Source organism: Mytilus galloprovincialis, chromosome 10 (assembly GCF_965363235.1).
Source record: "Mytilus galloprovincialis chromosome 10, xbMytGall1.hap1.1, whole genome shotgun sequence".
NCBI lineage: Eukaryota > Metazoa > Mollusca > Bivalvia > Mytilida > Mytilidae > Mytilus > Mytilus galloprovincialis.
This window is the reverse complement of record NC_134847.1, coordinates 35,697,651-35,715,809: the sequence shown is the minus strand read 5'-3', so window position 1 is coordinate 35,715,809 and position 18,159 is coordinate 35,697,651. Positions and strand designations below refer to the sequence as shown.

Sequence of the window (18,159 nt, the reverse complement as noted above, 5' to 3'; positions counted from 1 at the left end):
GGTCGAAAGTTAATTATTTGTCTCGACATTTCAGAGGAAATATGATGCTCAGAGGGAATATGAAGATAAATAATATATTCAATGACACGTGGTATAGACTAAGACAATCACATATTGCTTAAACTATCAATATGTATAAACAGTGAATTGATCATTGACAGTGGATTAAAATATCTATGAAAATCAATGAAATGTTACCCTTTATCGGATTTGAAATAATCGTTTTTGGAATGTTTGTTGTTGTTTGGAAATAGTGTTCTTATGTTGTACTGTTATACCACTGTCCCAGGTTAGGGGAGGGTTGGGATCCCGCTAACATGTTTAACCCCGCCACATTATTTATGTATGTGCCTGTCCCAAGTCAGGAGCCTGTATATTCAGTGGTTGTCGTTTGTTTACGTGTTACATATTTGTTCATTTTTTGACATAAATAAGGCCGTTAGTTTTCTCGTTTGAATTGTTTTAGATTGTCTTATCGGGGCCTTTTATAGCTGACTATGCGGTATGGGCTTTGCTCATTGTTGAAGGCCGTACGATGACCTATTATAATAATAGTTGTTAATGTTTGTGTCATTTTGGTCTTTTGTGGATAGTTGTCTCATTGGCAATTATACCACATCTCCTTTTTTATATTGATATAAGAATCTTAAAATAAAAAACCAAAATTCATCTTTTATTTCATATTTGAATGTTAAAAAAAATCAAATAAAGTGTATAAACATAAAAATGTTTACTTGCACTTGCATAAGAACAATTTGTGTTTGTTGTACATGTAGCTCATATATTATGTCAACTGTTACATGTACATTATTATCATGTATTGGACATCTTCTGGGGATGTAGTAACCTCGTTAGAGGTTGCCATGTGCCGGTTCCAAATTAGGAACATCATCAGCTTTTGACATGAACCATATTTGAATGTTTTGTGTCGTATTTTAGTTGTTGAATTGCAGTCTCATCGAAGTTTATCCAAACTGTTATTAATACTAAAACATAACTAATCTTTGAGGATATCGATGGGGTTTGCATTATAGAGCATATACAGCTCCTTTTAATTTATAGGGAAAATAATATATAAAAAAAACAAGGTATAATAGGGGCTGAAATGAAGTGGGTTTTATTGGGGTCTAAGCGGGACGCTGGATTGCCGAATTTTTGTTAGTGTGACACGTGAAAGTCAAATTATTGTGCCGTGACAAACAAAATGAGAATTCCTTACATACAAAGTGTACGCGGGATGCGGGATCAGACCCTCCCCCACCCATTGAGACCCCTTAATGAAGCCATCGAATACATTTTTGATGCACCCAACAATTAACAAAAAAACGGAATGCTTGATATGTGTTTGTTTGACCATCAGAGAACATATTGCATGCATATACATGATGATAACAAATTTACCTTCATTAAAATAGGTGTGTCCCTGTATATGGGTCGACCGGATCGATGGAAGGCGGTGTATTCGTACTGCCAGTGAACAATGAGTGTATTAAGAATTTTGACAGAACTCAAGCCATTCAACAGGCCAACCCTTTGCATATCGTTAGCGGGATACTTTCTCTACATGAGGTATCGGCTTCACCGTTCCTATTTAAATGGCGTGTGGCTGTGTGTTTATACATTCCACGTAACCACAATAACGACCTCTTTTACAAGGATGTGACTGCCGATCGGAAAATGACCAAGTGTGATATATTCCCCAATCACCAAGGTACCTTGGGATCTTAAAAAAGTGAAGAAAAATCTAAACAATATACATGTAACTAATTTACTAATAAAACGTCGAAAGACAACTATCCAGACTCTTATAAATATATATCTTTAAAACATGTATACACCTAATTAGCGCCGTGACTACCCCCCCCCCCCCAAAAAAAAAAAACATATCGTCAAATAAAAAATACTATAGAAAATGATAATACGAAAAGGGAAAGAAAACACAAGGTGGCTTGATAGAAAAACGGGTCTGAAATAATGGAAAAAAAGAATAATTGTCTCCAGAAATATTTTAGGATTGAAAAAGGGAAGGAGGAAAATGGATTAAAAATTAACAAGAATAATATATGAAGGACTCTTATCTACACGCTTATCTATAATGTATGGAATTTAAAATATATGGTTTAAATCAATATAAAGGGGCTTTTTTTAAATCATCTGATAAAAAAGTTACATAAAACCAAGATACGATCATAATAAACGGAAACCAGGTTAATCAGTTATGTGATACAGATAATTCGTTTTTGACTTGAGAGGCCCCTCATGGGGGGGTCCTAGTAATCACATAATCACCATTTTTTTTGCCAATATAATCACATAATCATTAGATATTTGCTTATCTTTAGTTATCAAATAATCATAAACTAAAAATACAGTCCTAGGTAATCAAATAATCATGAAATATTTGGCTTAATAATCAAAAAATCATTAAAAAACGGCCAAGTAATCACATAATCAAAAACCCCATGAGGGCCCTCACTTGATGTATACTTACAGAATTATTCTATTTTTTATTTATTTATTGAATTATCTCCCCTGGCATACACACACATTAAATCATGTGATCTTTAACTTCCTTAACTACAGAAAATGGTCTTTTCTCGGTTCTTTTTATCACAGTGTACAAGCGGACAGTGACACAAAACGGAAGTTGCTGATCTGTCCGACGGCGATCGGCTCGTTGTTTTTCAAAAAAATATAGAATATCAACACAAAGTGTCCCATAATGGATTGTTCAGCAGCTCAAGGTAAGTGAATAACTACAATGATGTATGTTTGACCATTTAAAGCTTATTTTATGCTTTTAGCATCAACCGTCTTTTTAAAATAACTCCTGATCATGAAGAGGGGTCAAAATTTTGCGATTTTTCGAGTCATAAATCTTAACAAAACTCCGAAAATTCAAACATTTTCAAGATTTTTAATCGATACATAGTTGAATAATCATATTCCGCATACACACACAAAAGTTTGGTTCATTTTTTTTTATTATATTGTCACAATTGAATCTTTTCTATTCAAAGTGTACTGTCCGCCTCGTTGCCACCGTATGTTTTCATACTGTCCGATTCGTTGGTCATATTCATGATCGATATCTTAAGCAAAAGTAAGATTGAAACATGCAATTTATCCACATTTAAACTTTATTCAACTCAGATACTGTCTATGATTATATATGGAAAATATTTATAGATTATATATTCAGCTTGGATCTCGTGTCAATTAAAGGGGGACATTGGTCACTCTTCCAGAACCTTTACTCATGTCTGCTGCTCGTATTCATCGTTTGCGGACCTTGTTGTTAGATTCTAACTAGGGTTCCCAACCCCGGACCCCCGACCGCCTGGATCCGCAACTGCCTAAGCGATTACAAATACATGTATTAAGTAACGTGAATGTATTCATATTAATTTATTTAATCGATGATTTGTACATATAAGAATTGAATAATAACTCATACAGAATAAATGCAAGTTATGATAAAAAATTTAACAAGAAAGGCTTCACCGCATACTTCATGTTAAATGTGTGTATATAAGTATTCTTACCTCTACTAAGGCAATAGGAAAACAAACTCATGGACCATTCAAGTACACCGTAACTTTTCAATTGATTCTTTTTGACTTGAATTCCAAGCCATGAGATTTGTTTGATTATTGGTGAAATAAGACGCAAACTGGGTGTAAGAAACTATTGTTTTGATTTTCTGTGTCAAACGTTTATAAATATAAAAAAGAAGATTTGGTGTAATTGCCAATGAGACAACTCTAAACAAGAGAACAAATTAAATGACACAGAAATGAACAACTATAGGTCACCGTACGGCCTTCAACAATGAGCAAAGCCCATACCGCATAGTCAGCTATAAAAGGCCTAGAAATAACTTTTGTTGCATGGTTGTATTTTTCATGAAAAGTTATTACCCCTATTTATGTTTTTGAGTGATAAAAATAACAATGTTCCACATGAATGTATGAATAAATATACCATAAAAATCACCTACGTGCCCCATTTTCCTAAAACAAACTAGAGAAACGTATATTAAATTTTCATGTGCATGCATTAACAATGCTTTTTATATGTAATAATCAGTAACATTTTATAAATGTTGATATTTCCTAGGAAATCGGTCATGAATGTGGATAAATTGCATGTTTCAATCTTACTTTTGCTTAAGATATCGATCATGAATATGACCAACGAATCGGACAGTATGAAAACATACGGTGGCAACGAGGCGGACAGTACACTTTGAATAGAAAAGATTCAATTGTGACAATATAATAAAAAAAAATGAACCAAACTTTTGTGTGTGTATGCGGAATATGATTATTCAACTATGTATCGATTAAAAATCTTGAAAATGTTTGAATTTTCGGAGTTTTGTTAAGATTTATGACTCGAAAAATCGCAAAATTTTGACCCCTCTTCATGATCAGGAGTTATTTTAAAAAGACGGTTGATGCTAAAAGCATAAAATAAGCTTTAAATGGTCAAAAATACATCATTGTAGTTATTCACTTACCTTGAGCTGCTGAACAATCCATTATGGGACACTTTGTGTTGATATTCTATATTTTTTTGAAAAACAACGAGCCGATCGCCGTCGGACAGATCAGCAACTTCCGTTTTGTGTCACTGTCCGCTTGTACACTGTGTTTATAAGACTAGATTTGGTATGTTATTTTTATCAATGTTTTCTCTGTATTATTTAATCACATTCTACACAGACATCCACACAAACACACATAGATACTATAACTATATAGTAGGATATTTTTGCTTATACTTTTTTATTCTATTTTGATCAACTTTCGTTTCAGTTGTTAACGAGATATGTTAGAACACGTTAAATGACTTAATGTTGCCTATTTCAACTATTCTTTATTGTTCGCTTCGATTTCTGTGGAGTCTTTATTCGTGTTATTATAACCGCGTAATGCGTTGTTGGAGACATAGAAATATTGGGCGTCCTTAAATACCGTCCGCACGTCTGTCCGTCCGGTCTTGTTTAATAGCGGGCTCTAAATAACATCTACAAATCTTGCCAAATTTTTGTAAACTTATAACATAGGTTTACATCAACAATGTATTTGATTACATGTGTCCATAATTTGATAAGCAGCGCTGATCATTTATTTATAAAAGAGATATGATATAATGTATATAAGCCATTTAGAATTATTAATTGGAAAATCGCATTGTCAGCGCAATCATTTCTACAATTTGTGACAGAATTTAAAAAAACTTCTGTAATATTATTGATATCTAATACGAGTGTGAAAAGCAATGCTAATCAATTATTTTTAATAGACGTGTTACAAATTGTAAATACTCGACGCTGAGGTTGACAAAATAAGGCCGTGTTCACATTGACCTAAATTCGGTGTTGTGTTAGTGTAACTCACACGTAAACTAAACACAATTGCGTTCCCATTGATAAAACTCAATGTTTACATGTAGTTTAAATCATGTTTTATCTACACACAGTCGATAGTCAATGTAGGCCTTGTGTAGGTTAAGTGTACACAAAACTAGGCATTTAGGACATTAGTTTTACCGTGTATATATTTAAGGAGGAAACTATTTTTGAGTAAAATTGATATTTTTGATAATTATTAGTATAGTTCTTTACAGAAATTGTTGTCTAAATTTTACAGATTTTTTTTTGTTAAAAACAAATTCACGTACTTTATTAACCCCTGATTAAGACTCAAAGCAGCATCATTGCCGAACCCATAAGGCAGGAACCAATTGATTTTCGGGGGGGGGGGGGGCTATTATAGTTGAGTATAAAACATAAAGGCATGGGGGGGGCTATTATAGTTGAGTATAAAACATAAAGGCATGGGGGTGGGGCTATTATAGTTGAGTATAAAACATAAAGGCAAGGGGGTGGGGGGTGAGCTATGGATTTTGTTTTGGAAACAAAAAATGTTTCCAGTTTTTGGCCCTGAAAAAAAAATTGTTTGTTTCACCCTCAGCTGCCACTATATATATATAATGCTAAAATTGATTTCGACTTGTCACCAAAATTTGTCCTGGAAAAATCAATAGCCAACGCCCCTCTACCCCCCATTTTCCCTCCCTAAAAAATGAAGTAAATAGTTGCTGCCTAATTCATTCGAAAAGGTCTTCCCGAATCGACTTGACGTACATAGACATATTTGCCACTGGTCTTTACTCAAACAACGATTCACGCATAAATGCATGACTAAAAAAAGTGTGGGGTAAATGATATGTTTGTCTAGTATCTCAGATCCGTTAAATAACACTTAAAATAAATTTAAAAAAAAACGTGACCCTATTCTTTTACCAAATACTCCTTGGAGAAGAAATACCATTTGAAACAAACAGAAAAGATAAAAATTTAGAGATCCCTAATAACTCAATCCTTTTTTTCGGCTGTAAGCACGCTGCTGCAGCTAACGTTTTCTAGTGCGTAATCGAGACATCTCTAGTATATTCAAACTACTGCAAATTATAAAAATGGCTTTCATAAAGTAGTAACCACTTAACTTAAAAAGGGGGAGGGTTATTTTTTTTTTTATCTGAGTACGTTTTTATTCCTTTTTTTTCGATGCTGGTGATCAAATACATTTTTTTTCAATATTTAACACTATAATGTATGGGGAAACTCTTTGATTCAGAATATTTCTTTTATCATCTGTATGATCTTTTTTTTTTTTATCAAATTGGGGATCGGAATATTTCCATTCCCACCCCCCCCCCCCCCCACCCCCCCTTTTGAAGTCAAAGGGACCGCTAGAAAAATTGTCCCAAAATTTTGAATTCAGTTCTACGTAATGAACATTTAAATGACACATAGTTTACAAGTGAGAACAAATCTTATGTACAGGTAGCTAAACAAGGTGTATAGATGTGAACAAATGTAATGTGAAACCAGTGCACACTACACTAAACTAATTGTAAACATGTTTACTCTACACGGCGTTTGGTGTGAACACGGCCTAAGACTTTAAATGCCGGTATCGGATCAAAGCACACAAGTTATTTAAAGATTTAATTACCTGTGTATCAATTAAATCATGGGTTTTTAAACTGCATAGTGATGATGTCCGCGTATATTTACTTCTAATAACAAACGTCCTTTTGAAAAAATTTATTGTGGATAATTTCATAATGAATATTCCGTATGAAACAAATATACAATACTAATTATGATTCCTGGAAGAATTAAAATGATATACCCTATTTAACTTTAAATAAAAGAAGGAAAAGGGGGGGTATATTTCTTTTTTACCTTGGTACAGTGTATCCAATTTCATTATGAACCGACCGTGCAAGGGCTGTATAGCCAGTCAAGGTCGTTAAAAACTTCCATTTGTTGTTTCATTATGTATGGAAATACATTGCCTTGGATCGTTTACTTTTTTAACAAGTATATACTACATGTACTCGGTCTGATACCTACTCAGGGGAAATATCTTTCCTTTATATTATTTGTGTGTAAAATGTGACCGGTTCGACCTAAAAAACATGTTTATATATTCCTGCAAAGTTTCCAAATAATCCGCTTTGTAATTTCTGAGGTACGAGTTATTCCCCTTGGATATATCAATCATAACGGAAATTGCATAAGTACATTGCTCTGAAGCATTCATTTCTTTAAGATTATTATAAAAAGTTTTTACAAGGTCAATAACCTAAAAAAAGTCTTTCTTTTTTAAATGTCCTTGTACCTCAAGAGATAAAAAATTTTTTTTTATATGTTTTAACATTACAATAGCTATATGTGAAAAACTTCTAAATTTTATAGTCGAATGTGTGTCGAGTAGTTTTTGGGAAGTATAGTTTCAAGTTAAACTTTTTGTTTCTAACCTCTTGTGGATCGTATACGTAGTAAATTATAAGAACGACAAGTGTTCTGTGATTGAAAAGATGATTGTGGTCGCGGTGAATTACTTATTATCGAGCAAAAATGTTTACAAAAACTTGTAGTTGCTGTTAATTCGCGAAGCATGCTTCAAAAATAGAGTTATTGACTCGGAGGTCAAAAGCTTTAGTAAGCCAACATGTCTCATGTTATGTATGTCATTTTTCTGAACATTAGCCTGTAAAAATAATGATATTGAATTTAAATGAAACTTGAACTTAATATTAATATTAAAGGCCTTAAAGATAAATTGAATTATAACCAATAAAGTATTCGAGACATTTCAGAATATGTTAGAGTATTCATGTAAGTACATGCAATCTATTTTAGGATTATGGCCACCAATTGGGGTATTTGTGGTATTTGTGAAAACCTTCAAATTACCAAACCTTCAGTAGTATGGTGTTCCGAATGTGACGAAGGACTTTGTGGAGAGTGTAAGAAACTTCATGCGGTTTCTAAGGCATCAAAAAACCATGAAACCGTTTCTATCGCCAAATACAAAAACCTACCCACCGAAGTCCTGCAAATCTCTCAGACCTGCAAACTTCATGATGAAAAATACGAGCTGTTTTGTGCAAAACACGATTGTCCTTGCTGTAAGAAATGTGCGAAATCTCACAACGATTGTAAAGGTTTAACTGACATAAATGAACTCATAAAAAACGTAAAAACTTCAAGCGCATTTAATGAAATCGAACAAACCCTGCAGGAAGTCGTCGAGAATATTAAACGACTAAGCACGAACAGGAATGAAAATTTAAAATCTATAGAAAACAAGAAAAGAGAAATTGAAGCAGAAATAAAACAAACCAGGATACAAGTAAATAACCACCTTGATAAACTTCAGGATGACTTAATTAAAGAATTACTGAGAGTTGAACAACACGAAAAAAGCAAAATAGAAAATTTGCTGACTACTCTGAAAAAAAAGGAAAAAGAGATGACTGAAGTACAAGAAAACTTTGCCACTATTAAACAACACGCGTCCGAACTTCAAACATTTTTAACAATGAAAGATATCGAAAAACATATTGTAGGTGACGAAAAGTATATTCAATCGATTACAACGAGTGACTCCACACATCAAGTCAATATTTCATGTCAGATTAATAAGTCTTTACAGCAAATAACAGCCAACGTGCAGAAGTTTGGAGAAATTAATGTCAATTCTGATCCATGTGATTTTTCCGTTCAGAAAAGGAAGGACAGACAAGCCCAGATTATGGTAGCTCTTCCAACCAAAAATATCGATAACCTGACTCTGACATTACAGAAACGTATCAATACAAAGTTGTCAGATGTCCTTGGCTGTTCACTGCTTCCTGATTGTAGGATGGTATTCTCCTCTTATAATGACGATAAAATAAGAGTATTTAAGTCTGACGGATCAAACGATTTCGAAATAAAGGACATTGGTAAAATGTTTAATATGGTATTTATTGGTGATGATTCTATTGCTGTTACATCCGGCGATTCAAAAAAGATTAATATAATCGACTTAAAGACGCACAAACTGAAGAAATCGATAAAAGTTGATTCATACACTGGTGGAGTAACATACAAAAATGGACATTTAATATATTGTGCCGGAGAAAAGGGAATACGGATGCTCAATTTAAATAACGGAACCATTACCAATGTGAGCAGTACCAAACTCCCAGGCTATGCGTACGTAACAGCATTCGGTGACAAACTGATCTACACAAACCCACATAATCACAGTGTAACATGCAGTGATTACCATGGTAACATACTGTGGACGTTCTGTGATGAAAGTGCTCTGCAATTTCCAGTAGGTATATCTGTAGACAATGATGGTAACGTGTTTGTAGCGGGGTATTATACTGACAACGTTGTCGTTATCTCTCCTGATGGACAGCGCTGCAGACAAATTCTCACAAGTGGAGATGAACTTAACGACCACTGGACTCTGCATTATGACATATCGACCAATGAATTTTTAGTTGCTAATCGATCCGATACAGCATTTTTGTATGATGTTAAATGATTAGAAAAAAGGAGTGCTTTTTCCAGAATTCAAATTCATTTTTTGTTGATCTCGATTACTAACATCATTTAAAAGGAATAATACTAATTTTGTGTGATCTTATTTGGATTTGTTTAAAGTTATTTTAATCAAGTATTTCAAGTGAGCTTTTCCAACCACTTTGCGTCCGTCGTCCGTCGTCCGTCGTCGTTAACTTTTACAAAAATATTCTCCTCTGAAACTACTGGGCCAAATTAAACCAAACTTGCAATTGACCACAATCATCATTGGGGTATCTAGTTTAAAAAATGTGTCCGGTGACCCTGCCAACCAACCAAGATGGCCGCCATGGCTAAAAAAGAACATAGGGGTAAAATGTACATTTTGGCTCATAACTCTAAAACCAAAGCATTTAGAGCAAATCTGACATGGGGTAAAATTGTTTATCAGGTCAAGATCTATCTGCCCTGAAATTTTCAGACAAATCGGACAACCCGTTGTTGAATTGCTGCCCCTGAATAAGTAATTTTAAGGAAATTTTGAAGTTTTTGCTTATTATCTTGAATATTTTTAGATAGAGATAAACTGTTAACAGCAATAATGTTCAGCAAAGTAAGATCTACAAATAAGTCGACATGACCAAAATTGTCAGTTGACCCATTAAGGAGTTATTGCCCTTTATAGTCAATTTTTAACCATTTTTTAAAAATTTTAGTATTCTTTTAGAAAATCTTCTTCTCTGAAACTACTGAGCCAAATTTAACCAAACTTGGCCACAATCATCATTTGGGTATCTTGTTTTAAAAATGTGTGACGTGACCCTGCCAACCAACCAAGATGGCCGCTATGGCTAAAAGTAGTACATAGGGGCGAAATGTAGATTTTGGCTTATATCTCTGAAACCAGAGCATTTAGAGGAAATCTGACAGGGGATATATTGTTTATCAGGTCAAGATCTATCTGCCCTGAAATTTTCAGACAAAACAGACAACCTGTTGTTGGGTTGCTGCCCCAGAATTAGTAATTCTAAGGAAATTTTGCAATTTTTGGTTATTATCTTGAATATTATAATAGATAAAGATAAACTGTAAACAGCAATAATGTTCAGCAAAGTATGATCTACACATAAGTCAACATGACCAAAATTGTCAGTTGACCCATTATGGAGTTATTGTCCTTTATAGTCATTTTTTAACAATTTTCATAATTTTTTGTAAATTTTTGTAAATTTTTAGAATATATTTTCCACTGTAATTACTGGGCCAAGTTCATTATAGATAGATATAATTGTAGCAAAAAGTATGTCCAGTAAAGTAAGATCTACAAACACATCATGATCACCAAAACACAATTTTGTCATGAATTTATCTGTGTCCATTGTTTAATATGCACATAGACCAAGGTGAGCGACACAGGCTCTTGAGAGTGTTACTAACTGGCTGTTTCTGTTTTGGCCCCATCATAGATTCGAGTTTATCTGTATTGAACCCGAATCCTGAAGACAGCTTATCGAGAATCTAGAGACAAATATTAGAGAAAATATTAACTACTTAGGATTCATTATAATTTATAGGTACACGTTTAGGTGAACTACGTTGCTATAAATAAACTACGAAATAAAATTTTCAATAAGGTTTACATTTGTAAGGATTAAACTAAAATTTGATGAAAACGCGAAATAAAATTGAGATGTGGGATATACTTAATAAGACAAGAACCCGTGGCATGATTGTCAATCAGAAGATGTGGTATGATTGTCACGAAGGAGACTTGCTTGATTTTCAATAATGAGATGTAGTATGATTTTCCATAATGAGATGTGGTATAATTGGCAATAAAGAGATGTTGTAATTGTAAATATAAATAAAGTAAGATGTGATTTGATTGTTAATAAGAAGATATGGCAGGATTGATAATGAGTATGTGTGGCTAGATTGATAATAATAATTATAAGAGACCGTAAACCAAAGACAACATATAATGAAAAGAATCAATATGAATATAAGACGTTGTATGATTGCCTTTAAAACGATACATTCTATGGGTATAATTGATAGTTAGGAGAGGCAGTAACGATTGTCAAAAAGCTGATGTGGATTTAATGTTATTAAGGAGATGTTGTCTATTAATCATTAAAGAGATGTAGTTTGAAGGTGAGTGGGAGATGTGACTTGATGTCAATAAGGAGATGTGGCTTGCAGTTTTATAAGGAGAAGTGGCTTGATTGTCAATCAGGAGATGTGGTTAAATTGTCAATAATGATATGTGGCTTGAAGCTCAATGAGGAGATGTAGCGCAAAGGTCAATAGGGAGCTGTGGCTTGTTATTCGATAAGGAAATGTGGCTTGAAAGTGAATAAGGATATGTTGATTCATTATCATCGAGGAGCTATGGCTTGATTTTCAATAATGAGATATGGCTTGAAGTTCAATACGAAGACGTGGTTTCATTATCATTTGAGAGATGTGGCTTGACTGTCAATAACGAGATGTGGCTTGATTGGCAATAAGGACATGTGACTTGTTTGTCAATAAAGACATGTGGTATGATTGTTAATAAAGCAACGTGCTAAGATTTTCAAGACATACATGTAATTAGGAAAATGTGGTATGATTGTAAATAGGAAGACGTGGTTTAAGTGTAAATAAATAGACTTGGTTTGAGTGTAAATATTATTTGGTTTAAAAAAGAAACGAAAGATACAAAATGGACATTCAAACTCATAAATCGAAAATAAACTTACAATGGCATAGCAAAAAAAAAAAGACCAACAGACGTAAATTCAAATCGAATGGCCTACATTTCACATAACCTGATTCTCTGAACAATCACTTGACATGAAGTTATCCCCATCAAACAAGCTTGAAATAAAATTTTACTTAGTTTAAAGAAAACATAACTGAGTTTTCAAAAACAGCTTCTTATTGAATTTGACATTCAACTTAATTTTACGACTTAAAATAATAATAATATCTAAAACAAAAAAGACTATTATTAAAGCTAAACTAATGATTTACAAACATTTTCATCTTGCTAGCTAGCTGACCTGAATAAGAGCTGATTGATAGTGAAGACGTGTCCTTTCTCTAAGATCGATGAATATGAATAATAAGAATTCATGAACTTTAAGATATCTGGCATTATTGGCATTTCTGACACGAAATTTCCAATAGGCATTTCCGTTCATCGTCCGTTTTATCCGTTATACGTCCGGTAGAAGTCTGTTTCACATTCGTTCAACATCCGTTTTATCCGTTAAACGTCCGGTAGAAGTCCGTTGGTGAATTTATCTGCCAGACATCCAACGGATGTGTAACGGACACGTAACGGAAACGAAACGGACCAGTACCGTACAAATCGGACGGCTATCGGACACTGAACGGACATTTCATCCGTTGGAAGTCCGTTCAAAGTTTTGAAAATGCTCAAAATTTTCCACCGGACAGAACGGACGTCGACGGTTAGAACGTGCGCTAAACGGACATGCAACGGATATGGACGGACGTCTAACGGATAAGAACGGACGTCTAACGGACATAAACGGATTGAAAAAGAGTTATCCGTTAGGCATCCGTTCGACCTATCCGTTAAGCCTCGGTCACACCTTAACGGATAGCTCGAACGGATGCCTAACGGATAACTTTTTTTCAATCCATCCGTGTCCGTTTTATGCGGTACTCGTCCGTTGGATGTACGTTCGACATCCGTTCTGTCCGTTACGTTTTCGTTTCTCGTTCGATGCATATCCGGTGTGTGTCCATTATGCATTCGTTACGCGTCCGGTTTATTATGTCAGTACATCAACGGACTCCCAACGGATGACAATTTTGTCAACGGACAACTTTTATTTTCATCCGTTAGGCGTCCGTTCGTGCTATCCGGTATGGTGTGACCGAGGCTTTAAGGTGTGACCGAGGCTTTACATTATTTAATAAAACCTTTTTGAGATAAATAGTTTTGTATGCAGTTGAACCGTTAGTATAATAATTCGTACAAATAGTTTCAAAGGTACCAGTATTATACAATGTAATTTTATACGACAGACACGCGTTTCGTCTACGATTCATAAGTGACGCTCAGATCAAAATTACAAAGCCAAACTAGTACAAAGTTGAAGAGCATTGAGGACCTACAATTCCAAACAAATGTGCCAAACACGGCCAAAAAAGGTTATTTATTCCTGGGAAGGAAGTCTCTAGGTTTTCGAAAAATTCAAAGTTTTCAAAATGATTTTATAATTTCAAAATGATTTTTGTAATGTCATTTATTTCCAAGTGACATTTTATTCTAATTAAGTTAATGTTGATCGAATTGAAACATATCATTTTGATATCACCACAGTATTTTTGATTTATTAGAAGTTAGTGTTATACAAATGGTTCAATTAAACAAAATATTTACTAGTACTAAAAAGGAATTTCTGGGTGGGAAAAATAACTCAAGATATTCAGCATTATTCGGATTCATGCAAAATTCCATGTGAAACAAATTTTTCTTTGTAAACCGTTCAAAAAAAATCAAAAGATCGGTGTTATTTATTGTATATTCTCTCCTAAAAAAATTCATGTAGTCACACTTGTAACAATTTCCGAAACATCAGATTCAGAACTTGAATAACACTTCCCTGCGTTTACTTTTCCCATAAACTGAAAGTGATATCATGCTTGTCATGTGAAATATCGAAATGCATCGTTTTATCAATTTTGATTTGTACCCTCCAAATGTTCTAATTATTTCATTAGTTCATGCACAATTGAATCTTGTGTTAAGTATAACGTTCATAATTCTTTTTTTTAATCGTAATAGATTTATCATCATAGATGATCGGTGAATATCTCTGGACCCACCTTATGACATAAGGTAAGTCTTGACTCATCTTTTCACTTTTAACTTTAAATGCATGATCGAAAGTTAAAGGTCATAACTCCTTCAGGTACAGCTAATATTGAATATTATTGTCCTGCTTGGTCTTCACCTGTATTGTTCTTATACATCCTGGGCTTTCTTGTTAATGGTTTTACGCGTTTCTAATTTAGAGAAGAGCTTTGGAAGCGTTATACTTGTACACTTACAGTTAATTTGAAATTCATTTTTATAGTACCGGATATATTCATCTGCTATATTCCCCGCAGGTTTCATCAAGCTAGTACTGATTTTTTTTACATTATACACTTTTTTAACTGTCTGTTAAAAAATCAAACAATTCATATGTTCCCTAATGACTTATTGCTCGTCGCGTGTTTCTGTTCTTACATAATTTTTTTAATTTGTTTTTAAAATTTATTTTATTGTTTTTCCTTTGGTTTGAGGGTTATTCGTGAAGGTAATCTCGTCAGACGTTATAAATGTATCAAGCGTAATTTCAATATTTCCCGATGAAGTTGCTAGCGTCTTTTTTTGTTTGTTTGTTCTTTGGACAAGATAACTTAACACTTAAAAATAATAAACTCCACTACAAACCTGAACAGCTTTACCACAACCGTTATAAGGGGTATATAGTTTAAAAACGTGTATGTTAACCCCACCTGTCAACCAAAAGGGCCAACATTGCCCAACATGAAACATAGGGTAAACATGTATTACTAATTTCAACTATATTTTTTACAGAAATAGATGACATCTGACAGGGGTAGATATATTCCAAATGTTTAATTCAGTGAGGTCATTGATTCAGATAAGAGTAAGTAAGCTTAAAGGGTCAATAAGCACCAAAGCTCCTTCCATCTTTAAAGACCCTCATGTCATACAGGAGTTGTCTTGCCTCCATGACAAATATGTTGTCGTTCCAGCTGACAAAGTCTCAAACAATATTGTTTTTGTTTGCAAGAAACACTACATTGACTGCCTGATTAAGGAACTGGGGATAAATAACACACTTGGAAATCCTACATATACACTTAGTACACTTACGAAGCAGGAGATCCTGGAATACAACAAATCGGTTCTAATCTTTTTTGGTGTTAATCCAAAGGATGAAGACCAGGATCTTCCATCCTTATATTGGATTCCTAAGCTTTACAAGAATCCTTATAATGAAAGATATATTGCAGGTTCTTCCAAGTGTTCCACTTAACCCCTTTCTAAAGTTCTTACTGCCATACTCACTGCAGTCAAAGAAGGACTTCAGAAATATTCCGAAACGGCTTATTCAAGAAGTGGTGTTAATCAGATGTGGATACTGAAAAATTCAAAAGAGTTATTGGTGAATTTACAATCTCAATCATTAAAACATTGTACCAACATTAAAACCTTGATTTTTCAACTCTTTATACCACTATTCCACATACTAAACTTAAAGCTCGACTGAAAGAACTCGTCAGCTTATGTTTCTTTAACAAAATGGGCACTAGACGTTTTAAATATCTAGTTTTGGGCTGGAATTCAGCTTACTTTGTGAAAAATCATACAAAGTCAAGGTAAAAATATACCGACGAGGATATCACTGCCATGCTGAACTTTTTAATTGACAACATATCTGTTGAATTTGGAGGTTTGGTCTTCCAACAGACTATTGGAATCCCAATGGGTACCAATTGCGCTCCTCTACTTGCAGATTTGTTTTTATATTCCTATGAAGCAGAATTTATCCAAGGGCTTGTACAGAAAGGAGAAAAGAAATTAGCCCAGTCTTTTAATTTCACCTTTCGGTATATTGATGATGTACTGTCTCTTAATGATAATAGATTCAGTGATTACTTACATTTAATATATCCAAGTGAACTTGAAATTAAAGATACTACCGACACAGATAAATCTGCTTCATATTTAGATCTTTTTCTCGAACTGAATACTGATGGTAGGTTTAATACCAACATTTATGACAAACGCGATGATTTTAATTTTCCTATAGTCAACTTTCCATTTCTGTGTAGCAACATCCCAGCGGCACCAGCATATGGAGTATATGTGTCTCAATTGATATGTTACTCTAAAGCTAGCTCAAAGTACGTTGATTTTGTTGAACGAGGAATACTGCTATCTTAAAAGTTGCTAAGACAGGGCTATGAACCAATCAAATTAAGGTCATCACTAAAGAAATTTTACGGTCGCAATCATGAGCTGTTGGCCATTATGACAAAAGTGTGTCAGAAATCATATCTGATATTCTTCCTCAGTCATAATAACCTTCCATTATTACCGAACTGAACAAAGAAATAACACGATGGGTGCCGGAAATGCTTACACTTCCGGAGAACCTGATTTCACTCCCGGTTTTAAATGGAGTTCGTGTTGTTTCTTAATTATTATTTATAACTGTTAATGTAAATGTCCTTTGGTTTTGTGAGTCTTTGTTAACTCCTTGGTTTTGATTGTTATTGTCTACTTGGTGTCCGTTCATGTCAAAACTGTCAGATGATTTCTTGAAAGATTTATTTTCCACGGATGATTACTTTATCGATTATTTTTGTCAGATGTGCCTATTATATTAAAAACTATAATGATAAACTTTATAAGGACAAATAATGAGACAGATAAGATCTACACAAAAATTTCACATGGCAGAAATCATCAGAAGACTCCGTATTTGAGTCATTGCCCTTTTAAGACGAATTTTACCATTTCCCCTTTAAATATTAATATCTTACAAAAAACCTTCACTTCTGAAACTACACACCAAATAAAACCAAACTTAGCCACAATCTTCATCATGGTATAAATTTCTAAAATGTGTACGGTGACCACGCCTTCCAGCCAACATAACCGGAATTACAAAATATTATTTTTAATAAATTTTGTATTCATGTTATGTCGATTATCTGTTGTAGTTAAGTAGAATTTTTTAATATGATAAATAATGGGCAAGATTAGATCTACAAATACTCTTAAATGACTGAAATTGTCATGATAGAGTTCTTCCCCTTTCAGGATGATTTTTACTAAACCAAATTGACCTCGTTGAAGATATGAAGAAAACGGTACCGACACAGGTTCTTTGGAGTCTTTAGTTACAACTTTGAACTGTTCAGCTGATCAAAACCATTGCAAACATGTACCGTTGATAATATGCATTTCCTGATGCCGGATATGACGAAAAATGAATATGGTTTCTGTCTATGGAGAAATAACATAAAAAAAATGTGGTGCACACAGAATAATCCGCATATTTCGAATATGCAGAAAAATGTTAAAGTCATTTCGTATAATTTAATTCCTAATTCCATTTTTTCCCGAAGTAAATCATGAAAAAACGTTGATGACTCAATGACAAAATTATGAGTTGATAAACAAAACAACGTCAGCCAATCAGAAGACGCGTTACATCAAGAATTAAATT

General features: G+C 33.8%; 1 long non-coding RNA gene across 1 annotated transcript; it reads left to right on the top strand.

The window, feature by feature from the left end:
- Positions 1-3,156: 3,156 nt before the first annotated feature.
- LOC143047466 (uncharacterized) lies at positions 3,157-11,520 on the top strand. Its single transcript, XR_012969567.1, has 2 exons — positions 3,157-4,673; positions 8,225-11,520. It is a non-coding gene; the product is annotated as an uncharacterized LOC143047466 (long non-coding RNA).
- Positions 11,521-18,159: the final 6,639 nt, after the last annotated feature.